The sequence below is a fragment of the Bos grunniens genome, chromosome 9, assembly GCF_055505025.1.
Source record: "Bos grunniens cultivar Pamir isolate PY7600 chromosome 9, Bosgru_T2T1.0, whole genome shotgun sequence".
NCBI classification, from domain to species: domain Eukaryota; kingdom Metazoa; phylum Chordata; class Mammalia; order Artiodactyla; family Bovidae; genus Bos; species Bos grunniens.
Window position 1 is genome coordinate 61,149,739 of NC_141173.1, and position 20,729 is coordinate 61,170,467.

At 42.2% G+C, this 20,729-nt stretch overlaps 1 protein-coding gene across 4 annotated transcripts in view; it reads left to right on the forward strand.

Annotated features, from left to right (window-relative positions):
* BACH2 (BACH transcriptional regulator 2) overlaps positions 1–20,729 on the forward strand; it is a 386,540-nt gene that overhangs the window by 231,031 nt on the left and 134,780 nt on the right. Inside the window, exon 1 of one of the 4 annotated variants that reach the window (XM_086317711.1) lies at positions 4,857–5,072. The exons of the other annotated variants lie outside the window; for them this stretch is intronic. The gene's annotated coding sequence lies outside the window, so the exon portion shown is untranslated. Of the gene's footprint in view, positions 1–4,856; positions 5,073–20,729 lie in introns of those variants that run through there. 4 annotated transcript variants of the gene reach the window in all.

The window sequence follows — 20,729 nt, forward strand, 5'->3', positions numbered from 1 at the left end:
AACATGGAGGCCGGTGAGGAATAAGAAGGATTGAACCCACTGAGTTAGTCCATTTGGGCCCTAATTTTGGGAAAGGAGGTGGATTTTGCTTTTTATTCTGTGTTTCTAGAAAACCAGCCTTGGAGAACCATCAGTGAGTTCTCTTGGGGCCTAGGTAGCCGTGTTTTCCTCAGGCCTCCTTTCCTTTACTATTTTACTTTACTCTTTTCAGTTCCTGCCCTTGAGGTTTGACTAGGGGTTGTAATTCCTAAAGAGCAGTACATAAGGATCCATAGTTTCAAAGAGCTCAAAAACTTCTGAGTTATCCCACATCCTCCTTAAGATATCAGAATCATTTATACCTATGAGCATGCATGTGTATGGGCCTCCGTGGTGGCTCACATGGTTAAGAATCTGCCTGCAATGCGGGAGACCTGGGTTTGATCCCTGGGTTGGGAATATCCCCTGGAGAAAGGAATGGCTACCCATTCCAGTATTCTGGCCTGGAGAATTCCATGGACAGAGGAACCTGGTGGGCTGCAGTCCATGGGGTCACAAAGAGTCAGATACGACTGAACAACTTTCAAAAAGATAATAATAATAAATGCATGTGTGTGAATTATAAACATATATACATACATAAATGTGTATGTATGTGTTTGGCTCAAGGAAAAAGTATAACCAAAAAAGAATTGAAGTAAAATCATCAAAGTACAGTGGATATAAATCAGTCCTTCATTTCCAACCCAGACATTCCAAACCTGCTTAGAAATACTCTCCATGCTTTTTGAGAACAGGGCATAGCAACAAAAGTTTTGGAGTCAGTTGCTTAGGGAGCTGCTAAGATATCAAACAGTTGGAATGAAATGTTTTTATGGAAAAGAAAATTCAGGGGAGCAAGTCTTAAGAGAGGAGAAGTAAGTGGTTCTTCATCTTTGACATCACATGTAGATACCGGCACCCTAAGCTTGAGTTGAAACAACATGGATATAGATTCTAATCAAAACAAGTTCACCCCAGGAGTTCAGACACCATGATTTTTAGACGGACACCCTGACACAGATTGCCTACAACAATCCCCAGAGGAAAAGACATGAGCTAGAGAAAAACCAACAAAGACCAGCTTTTGGGGGCTCTACTGATAAACTCTTACGGCCCCGAGAATCAGATGTACCTGGATACAGGCACTGAATTCATATTTAGTGATGGCTCAGCTACCTGGAACCCAACTAACCAGAACCCTCAATTAACTAGCCTTGGTACTTCCCACCGCCACTCCACCCCCGCCCCTTCTCACACCCCACACCCACCCTACCGCACAAGTCCCACTTCCCTTTTTCAGTGATAGAGATTCAGAAAACAAGGTAGTTTTGGTTTAATAAAGTTAGAAATACACCCTGGAGGATATTTGTAGCTGGTAACACTGACCTGCTGATTCACTGAGAATGGTTAGCTCCTTTATAAGTAGAAAAAGAAACTGCTTTGGAAAGATTTTGAACAGAAAGCATTTTCTAGCTGTCAATTCCCCAGAAAATTGAAACAAATCAAAAAAGATCTTCTTGTTTTCAAATAGTGTAGTTAACTTAGATCTTATTGTACCTATTTTCATGTCTTAATTGGACTTAGAATAGAAAAATATACCATTCATTTTTTTCTTGAGAAACCATGCAAGTTTTGGCTATTACCACCTTTCCAGTACCAGAGTTTAATCTCAGATAATTATTTTTATGCTTATTCTGTTTATTCTAGTTGGAGGCTCTCTAAAAGTTGTGATGTTAATGATAAGAATGTTATATAAAATAACTTCATGAACATGTATATTTAGCTCTTATTTTCATTGGGGAAACATTGGCATAGTTTTGAAGCCAATTCTGTTTTTTTTAAGAATGTATGTGATTCTTTGTAACATACTGTCTCACAGTCATGTTCTGTTCAAGGCACCACCAAGATTAATTTGCATTCTCTGCATATACGCTGATGGTACAGGTAGTGGTGATGTAACCAGCGTGGTAATAGACGTGTCCAAATTCCAAAAGGTGTTCACTGTGAGTTCTCGACTCAGCCATGCAAATGACAGAGCTGCTCACCAACTGACGTCAGCTGTAGTACAAATAGTTTGTCAATTTTTTCTCATCATTTCCAATCTGTTGCTTTTTAGAAATAGTTTGTGTGCTCTCTTTTGGATGTGCCCATTGCTCTGTGAGCCATGATTTAACCCAAGGGATAGCTACCCTCTTCCAAAGACACACACATTAAACTGACCACTGTGAGGTCCCTGGCCTATGGAGCTCTGGGGCAGTTGGAGCATGCCCAGACCATGGTCACAGTGAGGAAGGACACTGTTTGCAAAGCTCTGTAGAGTAGCAGTATTCTTAGAGTCCTTGTCATGCTTAACTAGAAAATATAATCTCTTGTTTCTAGCAGATTTTCCCTGTATTTTATGTCTGCTTTGTCACCAGCCCAGGTTACTATAAAGATCCCATGTATTAAGTGTTCTTAGTGACTAGAAAAAACAGAATCAGAAACTAATGAATTGTTTCCTTTTACCAAAATATAATTAGCTTTACTTTCCCAATTATGACAGTAATACATGCTTATGATACAAAATTTATAAAATAGCAGAATAGAATAAAGAAAATAAGTCACTTTTAATCCAGCTACCCAAATGCAACCTACCTGTTAACTCCTACTTTTCTGTGTTTTTCCAGACTTCTTTCCTTTCGTCAACCAATTCCAAATTGACAAGCAGTACTCTGGACTGCTGACATCCCACAAATTGGTGGAATTCAGAAATGATAACTTTGTTATCATTTTATAGGACAGTGATCTCCTAGTTGCTTATTTTTCTCCCTTCAAATTACATTCATCAACTCTTACAAGAACAGATACCCCTGTAGACTCACCAGTGTCTTTATCAAGTGGAAACTGTTACTAACTTCTTTTTTCCATTTCTGGATTCCGTCAGTAAATAAGATTTTTGAGTGACCCTACAATATCCTATTTGAGCCTTGGGAATGATAAAAGAAAGATTTAATGTGGTCCCAGATGGTTTTAGTGTTAGGTCAATTGGTTGTGTTATAGATAGGTAAAATTTTGTAATTGATACACTATAAGACAATTTGGCAGAAGGGGGAAAGGTTGATGGGCCAGATTCCCCACCCCTATTCCCCAACCATATTCCAAACAATATGGACCCCAATAAAATTCTAATTTTATATTCAAATATAGCCCTTTCTGTGCTATGAACCAGAGAGTTTTCCTTTGCATCATTTGTCATTGTTGTTCAGTCACTAAGTCGTGTCCAACTCTTTGCGACCCCATGGAGTGCAGCACACCAGGCTTCCCTGTCCTTCACTATCTCCTGGAGTTTGCTTAGACTCATGTCCATTGAGTCACTGATGCCATCCAACCATCTCATCCTCTGTCACCCCTTTGTCCTCCTGCTCTCAATCTTTCCCAGCATCAGAGTCTTTTCCAGTGAATCAGCTCTTTGCATCAGGTGACCAAAGGATTGGAGCTTCAGCTTCAGCATCAGTCCTTCCAATGAGTACTCAGGGTGGATTTCCTTTAGGATTGAGTGGTTTGATCTCCTTGCTGTCCAAAGGACACTCAAAGAGTCTTCTCCAGCACCACAGTTCAAAAGCATCAATCCTTCAGTGCTCAGTCTTCTTTATGGTATCCCTCTTCAGAGAAGCATCTCTTCAGATTCCTCTGGTGTGGTGTTCAGTCTGTGGTGTGGGTTGTGCTGAGTATCTGTGTGCTTCCCTTTGGAGAGACGTCAACTTTGGATCAGGATGAATCCTGACTCTTAGCCAAATTTAGGAAGGGCTTTGAACACTGAGACACAACCCAGATTAAAATGAAGGGGATTGTTAAAGGAATCGCCTGAGGAAAGCTGTAGGAATGTCATCCACAAACATTAATGTCAATGGAATATTAAATGTATAGTAAACAGCTGCTGGAAGAGATTTTATGTTTCAAAAGTTATCTGGGGACTTCCCTGGCAGCCGATCCAATGGTTTAAGACTGTATTTCCAATGTGGTGGAGTAGGGGTGGGAGGAGGTCAGATTTAATCCCTGGTCGAGGAATTAAGATCCTACATGCCACGCAGCACAGCTAAAAAATAAAAAATAAAATTTTTAAATGATCCATATTAGACATTGTGTGTAATGAGGTCTCATCATCGTTTGTATAAGCCTTAGGTTCTTAATAGCAGTTTTTTCTAGGTTCTTTCCTCTGCTTCCCTTCACATCCTTTGTGTCCTAGTATATAATAGGGATACAGTGTGCTGACTTGAATTAAAATTTCTGTGCTATGGCTCTTGCATGACAGATGAACAAATGTGCCGAGCTCAGTGTATATTCTGCTTCCTTCCGACAGTAGTCGAAAGATGCCTTCTTCTGATGACAGTCGAAAGATGCTTTGGTAAATTGTGTGGAACGCCCGAGTCGGGTACCAGTGTGGGAAGTGGTCTGCAGTGCCTTGATCCTCCCTTGGAGAAGGAGATGCTTGTGTGGATACTGAGCACTCAGTTCCCTACCTTCGGTTTCGATTTGACCTCCTCACTTCCCTGAGTCACGGCGTTCGCTCATCAGCGACAGGCATGTCTCAGAAACCTGAGACTGTCCCTCGGACTGTTTGTGACACTGTCTCTGAAATTTCCCGTGACACGAACAGCCAGCATTTGTCGTCAAACTTCAAAAACTTTTAGTTGGTTTGCAGTTGACATTGAGATTAACTTTCTCTAACCTAAACTAGTGAAAACTAAAACACTGCTCACCACATGAAAGTTTTGCTTTCGCTGCGTTCAGACCCCTCCCACCCTGTCACAGCACAGTCATTTGGAGTCTAGTGTGGGGAGGTGTGGTTGTACCTCAGTCGTGGATGACCCACTTTTTCGTAACACTTAATTACCCGTGTTTTTACAACAGCAGTCAGAGATCTGATGCTAGTGGACTCTAACCCCTCAAAGATTTTCTGATCCATCTCATCAGCACTGCTCTGGGAAGAAGGTGTGAGCTCTGCAGGGCGCGAGTAGCTACCGGGGATGACAACATTTCCTCTAGTTTCTGGATAATGAGCAAGTGCACAGGTAAAGATGCCTTTCTCAGTGTTGACTCTTTTCGTGTCTTCATTATTTGGTGGAACTGACTTTTAAATATTAATCCCTGTCTGCGTGTGTTTGCTTCTGTGCTTTGCGGAGGGTTCAGGGGATCAAGCATTCAGATTGGTACCCTGGGACTTTAATAACTTAACTTTTCATGAAAAGTCTAAAGAGATGGTGATCAAAAATAGACTCTCATCTCTATCCTCTCTATGCCCCCAGAAACATCCTCTTCCTCAATTTTTTTTTTTTTTTCTTATTGCTCTCAAGGTGGGTTTTTTCAACATCAGCAGCTCTGCTCGGCAGCGAGAGTTCATGCTTGGTGAGCTGAGGGTTTGGGGGGTGAGTGGATGGAGCAGACAGAGACAAAAATGCACAGAAGGGAAGGGAGATGGCAAGGAGATGCTGTGTCCCAGTGAGTGCTGGCCCTCAGCACCCCAAGAGCAGATTTAGGATAGGAACTATTGCTATAACTTTGGCAAGATCATTCCTGACAGCCTGCTCCGTTCTAGAAACGTTTACGTTTCTGATGTCCCTTTGTTCATTTGAGGAACTTTTAAAACACTGTCCTTATTGCAAAACAAGATGTTGTCGGTATCATCTGCCTGAATTTACAGAACCCTTTTGGGGGTATGTTTCTTTGCTGGAAGCTGGTTGCCAGGCGGCAGGTGACAGGGTGGTGGCGGTGCCTGGCGGATCACGCTTGCCAAAGCACCGTCCGCCCTGCCACCGTGGAGTCTTTGAAAATGCCCAGAGATAAGTCAACGTTGTTTTCCCTGAAAGTCCTGATACAGAAAAAGAATGAAAGTACAAACACTAACTGGAAAAAATGTCACATATTTTAGCCACTTTGCATCCCTTGTTAGGACGAACCCTGGGTTGGGTTTTTTTTTTCTTTTTTCTTTTTTCACATTTGTGGACTTGTGCGGTAGGTGGAGCAGTGTGGGTGGCCCAGAAAAAGTAGCGGTTAGAATAAGATTTTCCATTTATTGCCCTTTTGTGCATGGCTAAAAATAAGATTCATACAAATCAGAATATGTAATGCAAGCACAATCACTCTGTTAATTCTGATGACTGGCTTGCCCGCATCTTTGCATCTGTCTGGTAAGTGGTGCGTTGGGAGGAATAAATGTGTCTCTCTGTTTAAGCAGCAAAAAGTTGGCCACATTTGGGCACTGTGTGTCTACCTATGATAGTTGATCAGCATTTTCCCCTCCTGAAGAAAGAAAGACACAACTCACACATAAGCAAATTGTGTCGGCAGAAGGTTGCAAGAAATAGTGACAGGATCCTTGAATCATTTTTTGAGAAGTAATTGCCTTGTTTGAAATGCCATTTAACAACATCCATCTCTTTGGCTCAATGTTAGAAAGTTGTATCTTGTAGACCCAGAGAACAGCAACAGGAGGATTCCTTAGTGGTGGTGCAGAGAGATTGGAGGACTTTTTTGATTGTGTAGGGACAGGGTGCTGGGGAGAGGGGACTAGGGATGGGCACCGACCTGCTCTATGCACAGATGTCGGAGGGCAGTTAACCAAGTGAAAACTCCCCTTCATCTGCCAGCCAGGTCTCCTGCAACCACAGTAAGGGGTAACGTGTCTGTCTGTGGCTACAGGAAATACCAGACAGAAAGAAGTGGTGTCAACCTTCACAGGGAAATTTGCAACTCCGTGATCCCAGCCATGGTGCTGTCCCCGTGCTACTGGCTGAGTGGCTGTGGCATTTCCAAAGAATGAGGGTGTCTGCAAGTGAAGAGAGTGTCTGCTGAAGCCTTTCAGTTTGATGTCACTTGGGAAATAGGATGAGTCAAGAGGGCAGTCATTCCAGAAGCCTCTGGAAACTGAAGACTACAAATCATATTCCCCACTCGTTGTCTCCAGGCTCAGCAGATGGTGAGGAGGGATGGTTAATGTGAGACCAGAACTTTGGGAAACAAGAGGACTAATCAGCATCAGATCTTCAGTTAGCTACCTGTTGACCTTGATCTCTTCATTGAACCTCTCCTAGGCCTGGATGTCTTTAATTAAAAACTGAAACAGGGGGAGTGCCTACCTCAGAGGGTGGTGGTGGGGAGTGAACGAGATAACATACTTGAAGCACAGAGCCAGCACTCAGTAAAAGGATGGTGGTGATGCTTATTCATGCTGTTGCATCATACAAATGTGGTGGAGAATTTCAGGGCATTTGGCGGTTCCCTATTCTGCTTGGAGTACACATTTTGGAATTAAATGGACACAAGATCATCCTCTTGTTCACTGTTTCTCAATCAGAAGGCTACAGGTCATTTACAAATAATTTGGTTCTTCATAGGCTACTAGTGTCGCTTTTGGGGTCTTGGTTTTTTATTTTGCCATTAAATTAGCACCATGAAAGCCTCTCTTTCATCTTAAGGTGAGCACTGTGTTGAGCATAATCAGTTATTTTTGCCTTCCCACTCAATTTATTTCAGCGTGAATATTTCAGTTCTGACATCTGTGCACATTCACTGTAATACCTGCTGATGTACATCATGAAAGAGAGAGTGCTAATGTTGTAATCAAGGAAGGTTTTAAGTATTTCAGTTGGGAATGGGCAAAACTTGAGGAGCAATTAGCTTCCATGGTGGTAGAATTCCCTATAGAAAATATCACATCTGTTGTCATTCTGGTTACTGATCAATCCTGTAGATAACCAGATGCTGACAAGCAGAAAAGAACTCCTGTTGCTTCTTTTTAGTATTTTTTGCAAATTATTTTCTCTTGAATGTAATGTATATCTAGCCTTCTAGGAGTCTTTTTCTGCCCACCAAAGTTTTTCATTAAGTAAATATATTGTGTATTTCATAATCAGGTCATCATTGTAGGTATCACTTAACCTTTTTGGTTAACCTTTAGTATTACATGTAAAGAGTTACATACATCAGATTCTTCAGCTTCCTCCATGACCTTCCTGGGATTCAGTTTCTTCATTTATCAAGTTAAAAAAAAGACATTATGACTGCACCCTGACTTGCCCTCACTAGGGACCTGACAAGAAGTGATAAATGAGACTAAGGAGCTAAGGAATTAAAACACGGTACAGGTATAAAGCAGTGATGGCTTGATTTCATCACTTGATGTATTTTGCTAGTTTTAAAAATTCTTCTCTCCAAATTTTCCTTTTCATGATCTGTCCTACCACTTCAGTCATGGGTACAACCTTTGATTTGTAGTATATATGTTAGCATCATCACTGGATTTTCTGGATTTTTCATGTTAGGGACCCTATCAGTCCAGTGAGCTGGAGACATTTCTCAGGTTGACTAAACAGGCAAAACCTCTCTTTCATTAGAATGGTACCCACGGAACAGACTTATGAATCTGGTGGGGCAGGAGCGGGGGGGCAGGGTAGTGGGGAGGTTGCCAGTGGAAGGATAGGGTGGAATATATGGAGAGAGTAACAGGGAAACATGCATTACCATACGTAAAATAGATAACCAATGAGAATTTGCCTTATGACTCGGAACTCAACCTGGGGCTCTGTAACAGCCTAGAGGGATGGGATGGGGGAGGGAGGTGGGAAAGAGGTTCAAGAGGGAGAGGACATATGAATACCTATGGCTGATTTATGTTGATACTTGACAGAAACCAACACAATACTGTAAAGCAATTATCGTGCACTTAAAAATAAATAAACTTTTTTTAAAAAGGAAGGATGGTACCCAGATTCTTTCAGTGCATCCAGACATTGCTGCTTTTTCCACTTTTTTTTTTTTCTGTTGAGTGAAATGGAAAAATGCTTTTCAGGCAGAGCAAATCATTCTAGAAGACTAACAAGTTCCTAGCATCACAGATACAGCTTCCCTCCCCTCCATGAACACACACACTCCCCATTATCTTTGCCTGTCTTATTGTACTTTGCCACAGACCGAAGTTTCTATAAAAATGGTAGGCAAAAGGAGGTGATAAATTAGGCTCTGGGTCTGATTTCCTCCCACACCTTCTTAAGGGATGAGATTCTGAAATTCATCTCGTTGATATACCGCCTGCTTCTTCCTTCATAACAGCCAGTTTTAACCTATCCTTCATGTGCAATTTGAGGGTACTGGCCAGGCTGGGCTCATTATTCCTTTGGTTGAATAATGTAAAGCATTTGCAATGGAGATTTGCTCTAATGATGTATTTTAAGTGCATGTCCATGTTGTTGGTTTAATGCACTCAGTCATGGAATGCTTTAGTTTATTGCTAATGGATGAATCCTCAGGAAAATCGGCATTTTCAATCGGATTGACATTTGGAGTGAGAAATAGAAATCTAATGAGAGCATTTCAACCAAGGTTTGTAATTAGGGCTGAATGGAGTAAATTTGTCCATGCGCACCCCAGAAGGGCACCGTGGAAGGTGAAATTGCTCACTCTGCTGCGAATGAGGCACGAGGGCCAATGGATCAGTGTCAGGCCACGACACTGTGGAGTATAAATGATACTGTCACCAAGTGCTGCACAGGGTATCAAGGGAATTCCACTCCAGTAAATTACATTACTCAGACCTGAAGGCATTGTGCTGGAATGAGAGGAGGGAAGAGAAGGCTGTCAGCACCCTGCGGAAGATATTATAGAGCTGGCTGCAGGGGTGGACGTCACCGGTTTCCATTATACCTGGAGATTCTGTGTCCTTTGTTAATTAGTTTTCAGAGGTTACAAATGGGTACATGTGAAAGCAGTCGTGTCTCCTGGGGTATAGATTTCAATTGACCACAAGGGAGTAAATGCAAGTTAATTTGTATAAACTGGTTAGTGCTTGATTCTCTTTCTTGTCATTTGTAGTTGGTGATACTACATGTTCATCTATGATCTAGCCCTTGTCTTATCTTGTTTTGGGGCTGATCCAAAAATATTGGGTTGGCCAAAATGTTCGTCCAGGTTTTTTGATAACAGCTTATGGGGACCGAATGGAGTTTTTGGCCAACCCAATACATTAGGGGGATGTAACCATCCTGTCTGTAATATTGCTTTATTTTCCCCCACCCCTGGCTTCATAGAAACATGCATTTCTTTCATCCTCTTCTAACATATCTTTCCCCTCATCACCTTCTATCCCTAAGGGCAACAAATTGTACCTGCACCTAACATTTCATTTCGTGAAAGAATTCCAAGTGAAGAACAGTTGATTCCTCAAGTGCAGTTTGTGGCAAAAAAAAAAAAAAAAAAAAAACTTTTTTCACTTCTTCTATTTTATTCCCCTGCAGTGAAGTGAGGCTTCACTTTTGGGGAAAAATATTAGGAGAAGAACATAAGAGCATCAATTATATGGCTGCCTTCTTTGTCATGTTGGATGTGTTCTGGGGACTTTGTCCACTTTGACCTCCAGTGCCAGTTCTTAAAAAAGCCAGACCAAGCGCTCTGGAGTTACACGGTTGCCTCTTAATCAGAAAGCAGATGTCCTCTCTGAGTGGATAGAGATGTAAAACTACATCCATTCTGACTTTCTTCTTTTTTTTTTTTTAATTTCAATATTTTTTTATTTTTTATTTTAATTTTATTTTATTTTTAAACTTTACATAATTGTATTAGTTTTGCCAACTGACTTTCTTAAATCCATGTAACACTTTGTCTTTAGTGAAGTAAACCTGATAAGCATCTCTGATAGTCTGTTAACAAAGAGAATGCATGGTATACTACAGAAATGTCTCTAAAAGGCTTCCAAACAGCAAATTTTAAGCAACCTTTGTGAAACAGAAAATGCAGATAGCAATGAAAATAATTCCTTGAGTTTGACTTTTATTCTTTCTAAAATAATACTCCATCAATATCAGGGTATCGCAATTTAGTCTTTATTTTGTAGCCATCGTTGCAATCTTATTTTGTTCATCCAAGCATAAAATTAGTAAAACCAAGATACTTGGAAAACTAGTTTTGAGGGTAGATAGGAGAAGGCAATGGCAACCCACTTCAGTACTTTTGCCTGGAAAATCCCATGGACGGAGGAGCCTGGTAGTCTGCAGTCCATGGAGTCGTGAAGAGTCGAACACGACTGAGTGATTTCACTTTCCACTTTTCACTTTCATGCATTGGAGAAGGAAATGGCGACCCACTCCAGTGTTCTTGCCTGGGGAATCCCAGGGACGGGGGAGCCTGGTGGGCTGCCGTCTATGGGGTCGCACAGAGTCGGAGACGACTGAAGCGGCTTAGCAGCAGCAGCAGGAGAAAGCTTGGTTCATGAAAAGATGGTTGATATTTCTGTTTTATGTAAGGTACCACCACTTTAATGACTTTTTTAAAATTTTGTTAGTTGATGATTCTGAAGTAATCATTGAGTATAAAGGCATGATATAGAATGTCTTAGCATCATGTGTCATCCTCAGCACACAAGGACTATGCTTACAGACGTTGCTTCGTTTACTTAAGTGACACAAAAAGGCTGGGACTATGTGAGAAATGAGAGTCTCTCCCTAAATAAATTCCCTAGAATTTTTCTGCCTTTGTATTATGTCCATTTTGACAGTAGTGTGTACCTTAGGTCTTCTGTTTTCTTTTCATTCATGCCATCGTTTGGGAGATGCCATGTGTTTCGTTGTTGGCCCCAATAATACACATATGACGTGTTTCTTTGTCCCAGCCTTTGATGCAGCATGCTATCAAAGTACACTTTTTGAGTTTTTCTGAATTGAATTCTGATGGAAGGTGTTTAACAGTACCTAAAACATGGCTGGTTTAGATGCTCCTCCAATCTGTAGAGGTTCCTTTGTTCCTGCCTACTTATCCATGTCTGGTTATAGTCTCTCTCTCTCTCTTTTTTTTTTACATTAAAATTGGAAAGGGACAGGGGGAGCTCCTTAGGAGAAATAGGTCTGTGGAGAATTGTGAATCCTCATTCAGAAGCTATTCTTAGTTCTGAGAAATATAATGAACTTGAGCTTTGGGTCCTGCTGCATCTCCCATGAATGATCTTGCCATCGTCATCACCTCTCCCCTTGATTATGTTTTCCCCAAAGACTACTGGTATCTTTCCACTAATATTCTGAATGGAGCATCTCCCAAGGAAAACACGTCTTGGAAGGAATTGGGTCTGTTATCCAAAAGGCCCACCTCTAAGTTTATTTATGGTTTTTTTTAATTAATTAATTTATTTTTGCTGTGCTAGGGCTTCGTTGCTGCAAGGGCTTTACTCTAGTTGCAGCCAGGGAGCTATTCTCCAGTTGCTGTATACAGGCTTCTCATTGCAATGGCTTCTCTTCTTGCAAAGCACAGGCTCTAGGGCATGTGGGCTTCCGTACTTGCAACTCCTGGACTCTAGAGCACAGATTTGATACCTGTGGCGCATAGGCTCAGTTGCTCTGAGGTATGTGGGGTATTCTGGATCAGGGATTGAACCCGTCTCCTGCATTGGCGGGCAGATTCTTTACCACTGAGCCACCAGGGGAGCTTGGATGATTCTTTATTATTATGTATTTATCTCTGGCTGTATTGGGTCTTCGTTGCGGCACACAGGCTTCTCTCTAGGTGTGGCACTTGGGCTCCAGAGTGCATGGGCTCCATAGTTAGGACGCCCAGGCTTGGCTGACCCACAGCATGCGGGATCCTAGTTCCCCAACCAGGAACTGAACCCACATCCCCTACACTGGAAAGTGGATTCTTAACCACTGGACCACCAGGGAAGTCCCCTACTGGATGAGTCTTAATTGTTCTATGAAGTACATCTATCTTGCATTACCTTGAAGTCTGCTGTGTCGAAGAAACTTTTCCAGAGATCTTGATTTCCTTGTCAGAAGTCAGCCCATTAATGTTAGCACTTCACTTAACAGGATCGTTATGGTGTTTCCAACTGACAACAGCTGCCACACACTCCACGTTCCCTAGTTCCCAGTGCTGCAGAAAAAGAGACTTTTGTTCTGACTTGATGAGGAAAAAAATGCAAACAACAACACCAGCCCTACCACCAGAGATCCTATGAAGACATGTTCAAATGAACAATAAGGCCGTTTGTTCACAGATGACATAAGGATATAAGAATTTAAACAATAAGACCTCTTGTGAAATGTGGCAGAATATGCCCCACAAACGTTGTGAAGTTCTCTGTCTCAGGGAAGCCAGTTTTTACACAGGCTTCAAAAAACCCATTAACGTATAAAGCACCTTTTAAAAGAGAAGAGAAAATCACTTGTCTCACTATAACATTAAAGCAATTTCTGTTCCGAGGAAAGCTAAAATGCATTCATTTATAGAAAGTACATGCACTGTAATTTATAAAAAGTATAGTACTCTACTAGGGAGTATAGTGCCTCTTCCCTCTTTGGCCTGAAATGGGAAATCCATCATGTGGTCAAGACCTTTCTTCCTTTGAAGAGTATTTATTTCTTCAAAAAAAAAAATCCTTAAATCGCTTAGATTCAAGATGAAGTTTGCTTGACAATAATTCTCTTAAATTCTCTAACACCGATATACTTTTTGTTTTTCTCTTCTTCTTCTGGGACCCCTCTATGGACGAGAATAGAGACACAGACGTAAAGAATGGACTTATGGACACGGCGGGTGAAGGCAGGTTTGGGACGAATTGAGAGAGGAGCATTGAAATATATACACTACCATGTGTGAAATAGATAGCTAGTGGGAAGCTGCTGTATAACACAAGGACCCCAGCCTGGTGCTCTGTGACAATCTAGAGGGGTGGGTGGGAGGGAGGTTCAAGAAAGAGCCGCATATATATACTTATGGCTGGTTTGCATCATACAGCAGAGACCAACACAATGTTGTAAGGCAATTATCCTCCAATTAAAAATGTTTTAAAAAATGAATTTTGAATAAAAGCCTTTGGACATTGGTGGAACATGGGGAGGGAATTATTCTGCTTTAAAGAAAAATTTTTAATTACTTTTATCTGAACCTTATCCCCCCCCTTTTCTTTTTGCCTTGCACTTTTAAGGAAGGTTTGGTGTATTTGTAAACCCTAACAGGATGCTGACAGAGAAATGCAGAGATTTCCTTGTCAGCTTAGATCAGGATCTCTAATGATGCCCCTGAATTATTCCTATCTTGATGATTCTGATGCTTAAAATGTGACCTTCCTACTTCAATAAAGAAAAAAAAAGTTACATTCCAGGAAAACTCAGAGAGGAGAAAAAAACACACAATTTAACTGGCCAGAGGTGCTCCAAAGATTTTCAAGTATTTGCAGATGGATATATATACAGCATCCTTGCAGTATCCTCTTAATTGAAGAAATGTTTCATCTCTATCTCTGTTGACAGAAAAGATTGCCTACTGATAATTGCTTTGCTTAAGTGTCTGATAATATGCCAGGAATGAGAGCATTCTGTGTTAGGTCATCTTTAATTATGCATGTACCACCTGTCAGCTCTAAATCTACCAGATTACATCCTCGTGAAGTCAGTTTGGGGATGGTTGGAGGGAAGCCGGGGTAATCTCTTTTAGAAACAACAAAAATAGAGAGGAGTAAACATGGCTTATAACCCACAGCTTTTTTTAAGGAGCCTCACTTATCTTCATTGTTCCTGGGCAGGAGTAAGCTCTTGGTGCAACTGAAAGACTCGCCCAACCTACCTCGAGTGGTGATAAATTGCTGGGTGAGAGGGCGGTAGTCCCATCTGTTGCATTTCCTTTTTGCTCCCTCTCGTCACTGTAAATGAGCCAGGGAAAAGCTCAGAAACATTTTTTATAAGCTATGTGAGGACAGGAAATATGTTAACGATGTTAGATTTCCTACATTTCAGGTTTTTTTTTTTTTTCTGTAGTTGGTTGGCTTTTTTTAGAAGGACAAATGTGGGTTGGAAATAATGCTGTTCCCCTCTGTCAGCTTGTGGTAGTTTTATTCTCACTTTTCAGGGTTGTTTGGGACTTTCTGGTAGGATGTTTAGGGTTCTTTTACTGAAGGTTCTGTTCCCTCTTCTATGCTTTCATAGCATCATGGATTTATGAAGAGTGTCCCTCTTTGTTCACCTGTCAGAGGTGACAGGGAAGCCTTGAGATACTGTGCACTCCCTACAGAGGAGGAGGTTGGACTCAGCAAGGGGCTGAAGGCAGAGAAGGGATAAGTGGACAGAAACAGCAGGTGTGTGTGATGACACACCGAGCCTGACTGCCCTCCAACCTGAGAAAACTGCCTCCATAAGAGTTTGTAAATTATAACCTTAGAAACGAGAATTTGGCATCCTGAAATGCGTTATTCCAAACTCTGCTGCCTCGAGGCACTGAAGAGAAACCAGATCGGCTCATAAACAGGTGAAGACCAGCACCCCTGTGCTGTTCTGTCAGACACCATGGTCCAGCTCATGGCCCTGAAGGACCCCTTGGCTGCCTTCTTATACTTGAGGCACCACTTTTCTGACAATACATTTGATGAAGGACAGAGACTCCATGAACAGGGATCAGGATTGGAAAAGCCATCAGAGAGTGTGTGAAGGAACTAAACAGAGTTAGCTTGGAGAAGAGAAAAAGAAGGAGACACACAATAGCTGTATTTAGATGCACAAAAGACTTGATTATTCCAGAAAAAGCAGAACCAAAAGGTGTAAGCTATAGAGAAAGTGATTTAGACTCAGAACAAACATTTTATTGGAACTAGCACTACCCCAGAGTGAAATCAGTGGCTCCATTTGGAACAATGAACCCCTTTTCCACCTCCTTTTACTAGAATAAAAATCGTTATAATCCACTCCAGTACTCTTGCCTGGCAAATCCCATGGACGGAGGAGCCTGGTAGCCTGCCGTCCATGGGGTCACTAGGAGTCGGACACGACTGAGTGACTTCACTTTCACTGTTCACTTTCATGCATTGGAGAAGGAAATGGCAATCCACTCCAGTGCTCTTGCCTGGAGAATCCCAGGGACGGGGGAGCCTGGTGGGCTGCCGTCTATGGGGTCGCACAGAGTCAGACACGACTGAAGTGACTTGGCAGTAGCAGTATGGGGTCGCACAGAGTCGGACACGACTGAGTGACTTCACTTCACTTTTTGGACCTGTTAACAGACAAGAGGCAATGAACATGAGCTTGGGCAAACTCCAGGAGTTGGTGAGGGACAGAGAGGCCTGGTGTGGAGTCGAAAAGAGTCAGACACAACTGGGCAACTGAACAACAAGAACAACAATAGACAAGATTAGGGCCTCCACTGTGGCTCAGTGGTAAAGAATCTGCCTGCAGTGCAGGAGATGTGGGAGACACATGGGTTTGGTCCCTGCATGGGAAGATCCCCTGGAGGAGGAAATGGCAACCCACTCCAATATTCTTGCCTGGGAAATCCAATGGACAGAGGAGCCTGGCAGGCTACAGTCCATGAGGTTGCAAAGAGTTGGACAGGACTGAGCGACTAAACAACCTAATAGGCAAGATTACAGCACTGCATGACAGCACAAACCAGATAACTGTAATTTTATTTTGCAAGCTCAGAATTCCCATTCCATGCACAGTCACACTCAGGGACATCAGCCCCAACCTCCACGCGGTACCTGGCTGGTCTGGTCTCAGCCTTCATCTGCCCACAAGTTACAGGCTGAAGGTAGGGATGGTGTCGGGGGAAGGGAGCTGGCTTCTTCCTCTGGGAGTCTGTCCAGTGAAACAGAAGGAACCTTGGATCGCATCTCAGTTCCCACACATCCTGGCCTCTTGCTAGCTGCGACTGTGTCAGTGACTCCATCAAAGTTTGGAAGCTGCCTTTTCTTGCCAAGCAAAATGGAAATAATAAGTATTTGCTTCACAAAGTTACCTGAGGCTTCAACAAGGTAAAAGAGTCTCCGGTGGACAGCAGTGTGCTGTCCATCAGTGAGTGCTTGCTCCACCACTGATGACATCCAAGCTCAGGGTTGTCACAGGTACAAGGGACAGAATGGCCTTCCTTGCAGGGTTGCTGAGAGCTGGACAACCAAATAAAATGTCACATATAAAAATAAAATGGCCCATATAAAAGTCCCCAGCACAGTGCAGGTGTTCAGTGTTGTCAGCCTCGCTCTACTCTCTGGACCTGGAGAGACTGGGAGAGGACGTCCTTTCTCATACACATCTGCTGCTCACATCCCCAACAGGTGCTGTTTGACCTTCTGCAGAGACCTGGCCTGAGGCTTGCCCACCTCCTGTTGCCTTGTCATCTCACCACCGAGTCACCTTCTCACCTTCTCCTTTCTTCTTCCTCCTCTATTTCCTTCTCTTCCTAATCCTCTTCTTTTCTCTGGCTAACTTCCCTCTGTGCATTCTAGGTAGGATCGTTTTGATGCACACGAATTTGAAAATACTATTTTCAATCATATTTTTGTTCAAAACGAGGTTTTAGGTAGCTTGGGTCGGGGGGACCTTTTTCATTTTCTTCTGAATTTGCTTGAACTTTTTTTTCTTTAGTGTTTTCCCCTTATCCCATCCCTTAGGCTTGCAGTCACTCACTTGCCAGACACAGGGTAGCTGAGTATCTCTGGACTTGGGAAAGTGTCCTTCACAGTGAACCTAACCCGTATATTAACCCAGACAGAGCAAATTGCTAAATAAATAGCCCCAGAATGTCACTTGCATCCTCTTGGTCCCACTCTGTCCTGTGGAAAGGGGGTTGATGGAACAGAAAAGTCAAAAGGCAGCCAAGATAAAGTTTCAACCATTTTACTGAGTCAGAAATTGAGTCCCTGCCAGATTCAGGCATCTTATCCATCTATCCATCCATCTATCCATCTATCCATCCATCTATCCATCTATCCATCCATCTGTCCATTTAACCATTCATCCACTAAGTATCCAGGAAACAGGTCCTTGTCTAAGACCCAGCATAAGATCCTGGGCAGACATGAGGCGGGTGATTGGATTCCTGCCTTCCGCCTTCCCCTGCTGTTTCAGCAGGTGGGATAGTGGGTCTTTTCATCTGTATTTCAGTATTCCTGCAGTCCTCTTGATAGATCTAATTCAGTAAACGCAGGAGTGACTGTGAAAGTTGTATAATGGAGGGAAAGAGAAGGAAAATCCTCAAAGGAAGAAAGGAAATTGTATTGTATGTAGTGCCAGGCATGTAAATCGGTACACGTGCTAAGTGCAGTTTAATGATTGCAATGAGAACCCAGGGAAACATCGCTGCATATGGAAATTTGAATAAAGTTTCCAGGGAAGTGATGCTAATTATCCTCATTTTTGTAGAAGTCAAAATGGAAACTGTGCATTCTCTGAGTACATCCCCCAGAATACGCATTCCTCCTGATTTTTCTCCCACTAAGTGATGTTGCTTTTTACTTAACAGAAGACTGCAGCTTCAAAAATAAAAAAGAAAACTGCAGCTTTAGCCCTCTAGTCATTTCTGGCTTTTATATCAGAAAACTGAATTCTTTCCCTTTTAAGGAAAGCAAAGAACAGTTTGCTTCTCCCCCACCACACCCAAGCACCTTTTACCTGCAGAGTTTCTCTGGGCCCATTGACCTGGTGGGAGGAGGGTTGCTCTTACCTCTTGGCTCAGCCTGTGACTCAGCAGCTGCCAAATGAGGCGCCCGTTCCCCCACACCTCAGCATCTCCACGGGAGGGGTGGGAGGAGGCCCGCTGCCTGTGCGCACCCCTGGGTTGTCCCGACAGTCATGCGAGAAGAGATTTATACAAAAGCGCTTTGAAAACGCAGGTGCTAAATATGTAAAGAATTTTATTGCGAAATGCAAAATGTCGGCTTGATTTTTCACACTACATTTCTGTCTTTCTAAAATCGTAGCATAACACCTGAGGTCATTTGCTGTCTGCGAGTTTGTCAACTGCCAAATTCCATTTCAGAGATGAAGCTTGTGGGGCCCTAAAATAGAAGTCATTTTTCTCCTTTTTTTCCCAGAAAGTTCTCAGGACTTTTGTGTGATTCACAAGTATGCAGGTGATGTTTTTTTCATAAACCAATGCAAAGATGTTTGAGCTCTAACTTGCCGCTGCCCTGGGTTTCCACACCACTTTGTTTCTGTTTTCACTGCCCACCCTCAGAGTTCACGGTCAGGCAGAGGATGTACAACATACACAAACGACCATGGCATCGGTGGCAGGTTGTTGTTGTTATGCAGCCCCTCGGTTGTATCTGACTCTGCAGCCTCATGGACTGAAGCACACTAGGCTTCCCTGTCCTTTCCTGTCCTTCACCAACTTCGAGTTTGCTCAAACTCATGTCCATTGAGTCAGTGATGCCAGCCAACCATCTCATCCTCTGTCATCAGGTGCCAATCTATTTGATAGGTCAAGCTGGGAGTAAGGGTATATGTGGGAGAGGTAAACTAGCCTTTTAAGCAGAATAAGGAGAAAAAGAAGGACACATTGAAGCATCCTTAGTGCTGTCCTACCATATAATGTCGTGTTTGTCTTATCCCTCTTATATCACAAGATCCTGAGGACAGGGACTTTCTGATTCATCACCACTATATTTAGTGATGTGAACTTACAATTAGTAGGTAGGTCCTAGGGAATGGCTGCCTGAGCAAATATATTCTGTATGATCTCATACAAAATTTCAATCTCAAAATCAATGCCCCCATTTGAAACAAAACTCAGTAAATTCATTCTATATGTGTATATGGCATTTTGGGCCTTTCCAGTATTTTTTTTTTTAACTCTGGGGAAAAGAAAACAAACAAACGCTGACTTCAGGAGGAGTTCTAGAACAGAGTCAGAATAAGGAAAGTGATTTTGTTTACGCTTGAAGTATGAACCGAAAGCAGAGAGATTTCCAGAAACTCTTTGCAACAGGAAAAGTGGCTGCTAGGGGGCCTGTTTCCATGTATAATCAGGTTTCCCTTTTGTCAGGTTTAATTAGATAACAGAAACTCCTTTTACCCAGCAAGCTATACTGTACAGTGATTCAAACATTATATTTATTTTATTACTAGATTTTCCCATTCTTTACTAAAATTCATAAGCTCTGTTAGTGCAGAAATATTTGTCAAATTCTTTGATGTATCTCCAGGGACTATAAGTTTCCTTGTCATGTAGTAGGTGCTTAATAAATGCAGGAGACCTGTGTTTGATTCTTCAGTCAGGAAGATCCCCTGGTGAAGGGAATGGCAACCCAATTCAATATTCTTACCTGGAGAATTCCGTAGACAGAGGAGCCTGGTGGGCTACAGTCCATACGGTCGCAAAGAGTTGGACATGACTGAGCAACTAACACTTTCAATAAATATGGCCCAAGTGGATGAATAGTCAACTATGTCAAGTCCTATGGTAGATTCTGGGGGCTCAAATGATGAATAAGGTATAGTCTTTGCCCCTAAGAACCCCATCATCTAACTAGGAAGACAAACATTATTGTAGAGTATGGAAAAGTAATGACAACCTATGCAAAAACTTATTTATTTGTTATTATTGTTGTTATTACCTTGAAACAAGAAGTCTCAAAGAATTACTGGTTTTTATTTCTTGTTCTGTCCATTTGTTTTACTAACCTTTGTCCTAAATTACCAGGTTTCCTGGGTGGTAGAGGCTCATGATAATCTCCAAATGCAATCTGTGCTAAAATTTGTACATAGAATGAGAGTTCAAGTCAGACTTCCAGGGTCAAAGTCAATGGCCATGTAAGCACAGACATTGCTGGTTTGTAATTGTTTTTTTTAGCATCCTTCCCAGTCCAGTTTCCCTTGCCATCCCTCTCCCTCTCTCTTCCCTCTTAAAGGTCGGTGTTCCATAGCTACTGAATTTCACCAAGGACTTGACTGTATTCTGTCTGCAGGCCCATTTCTCTCCAGTGC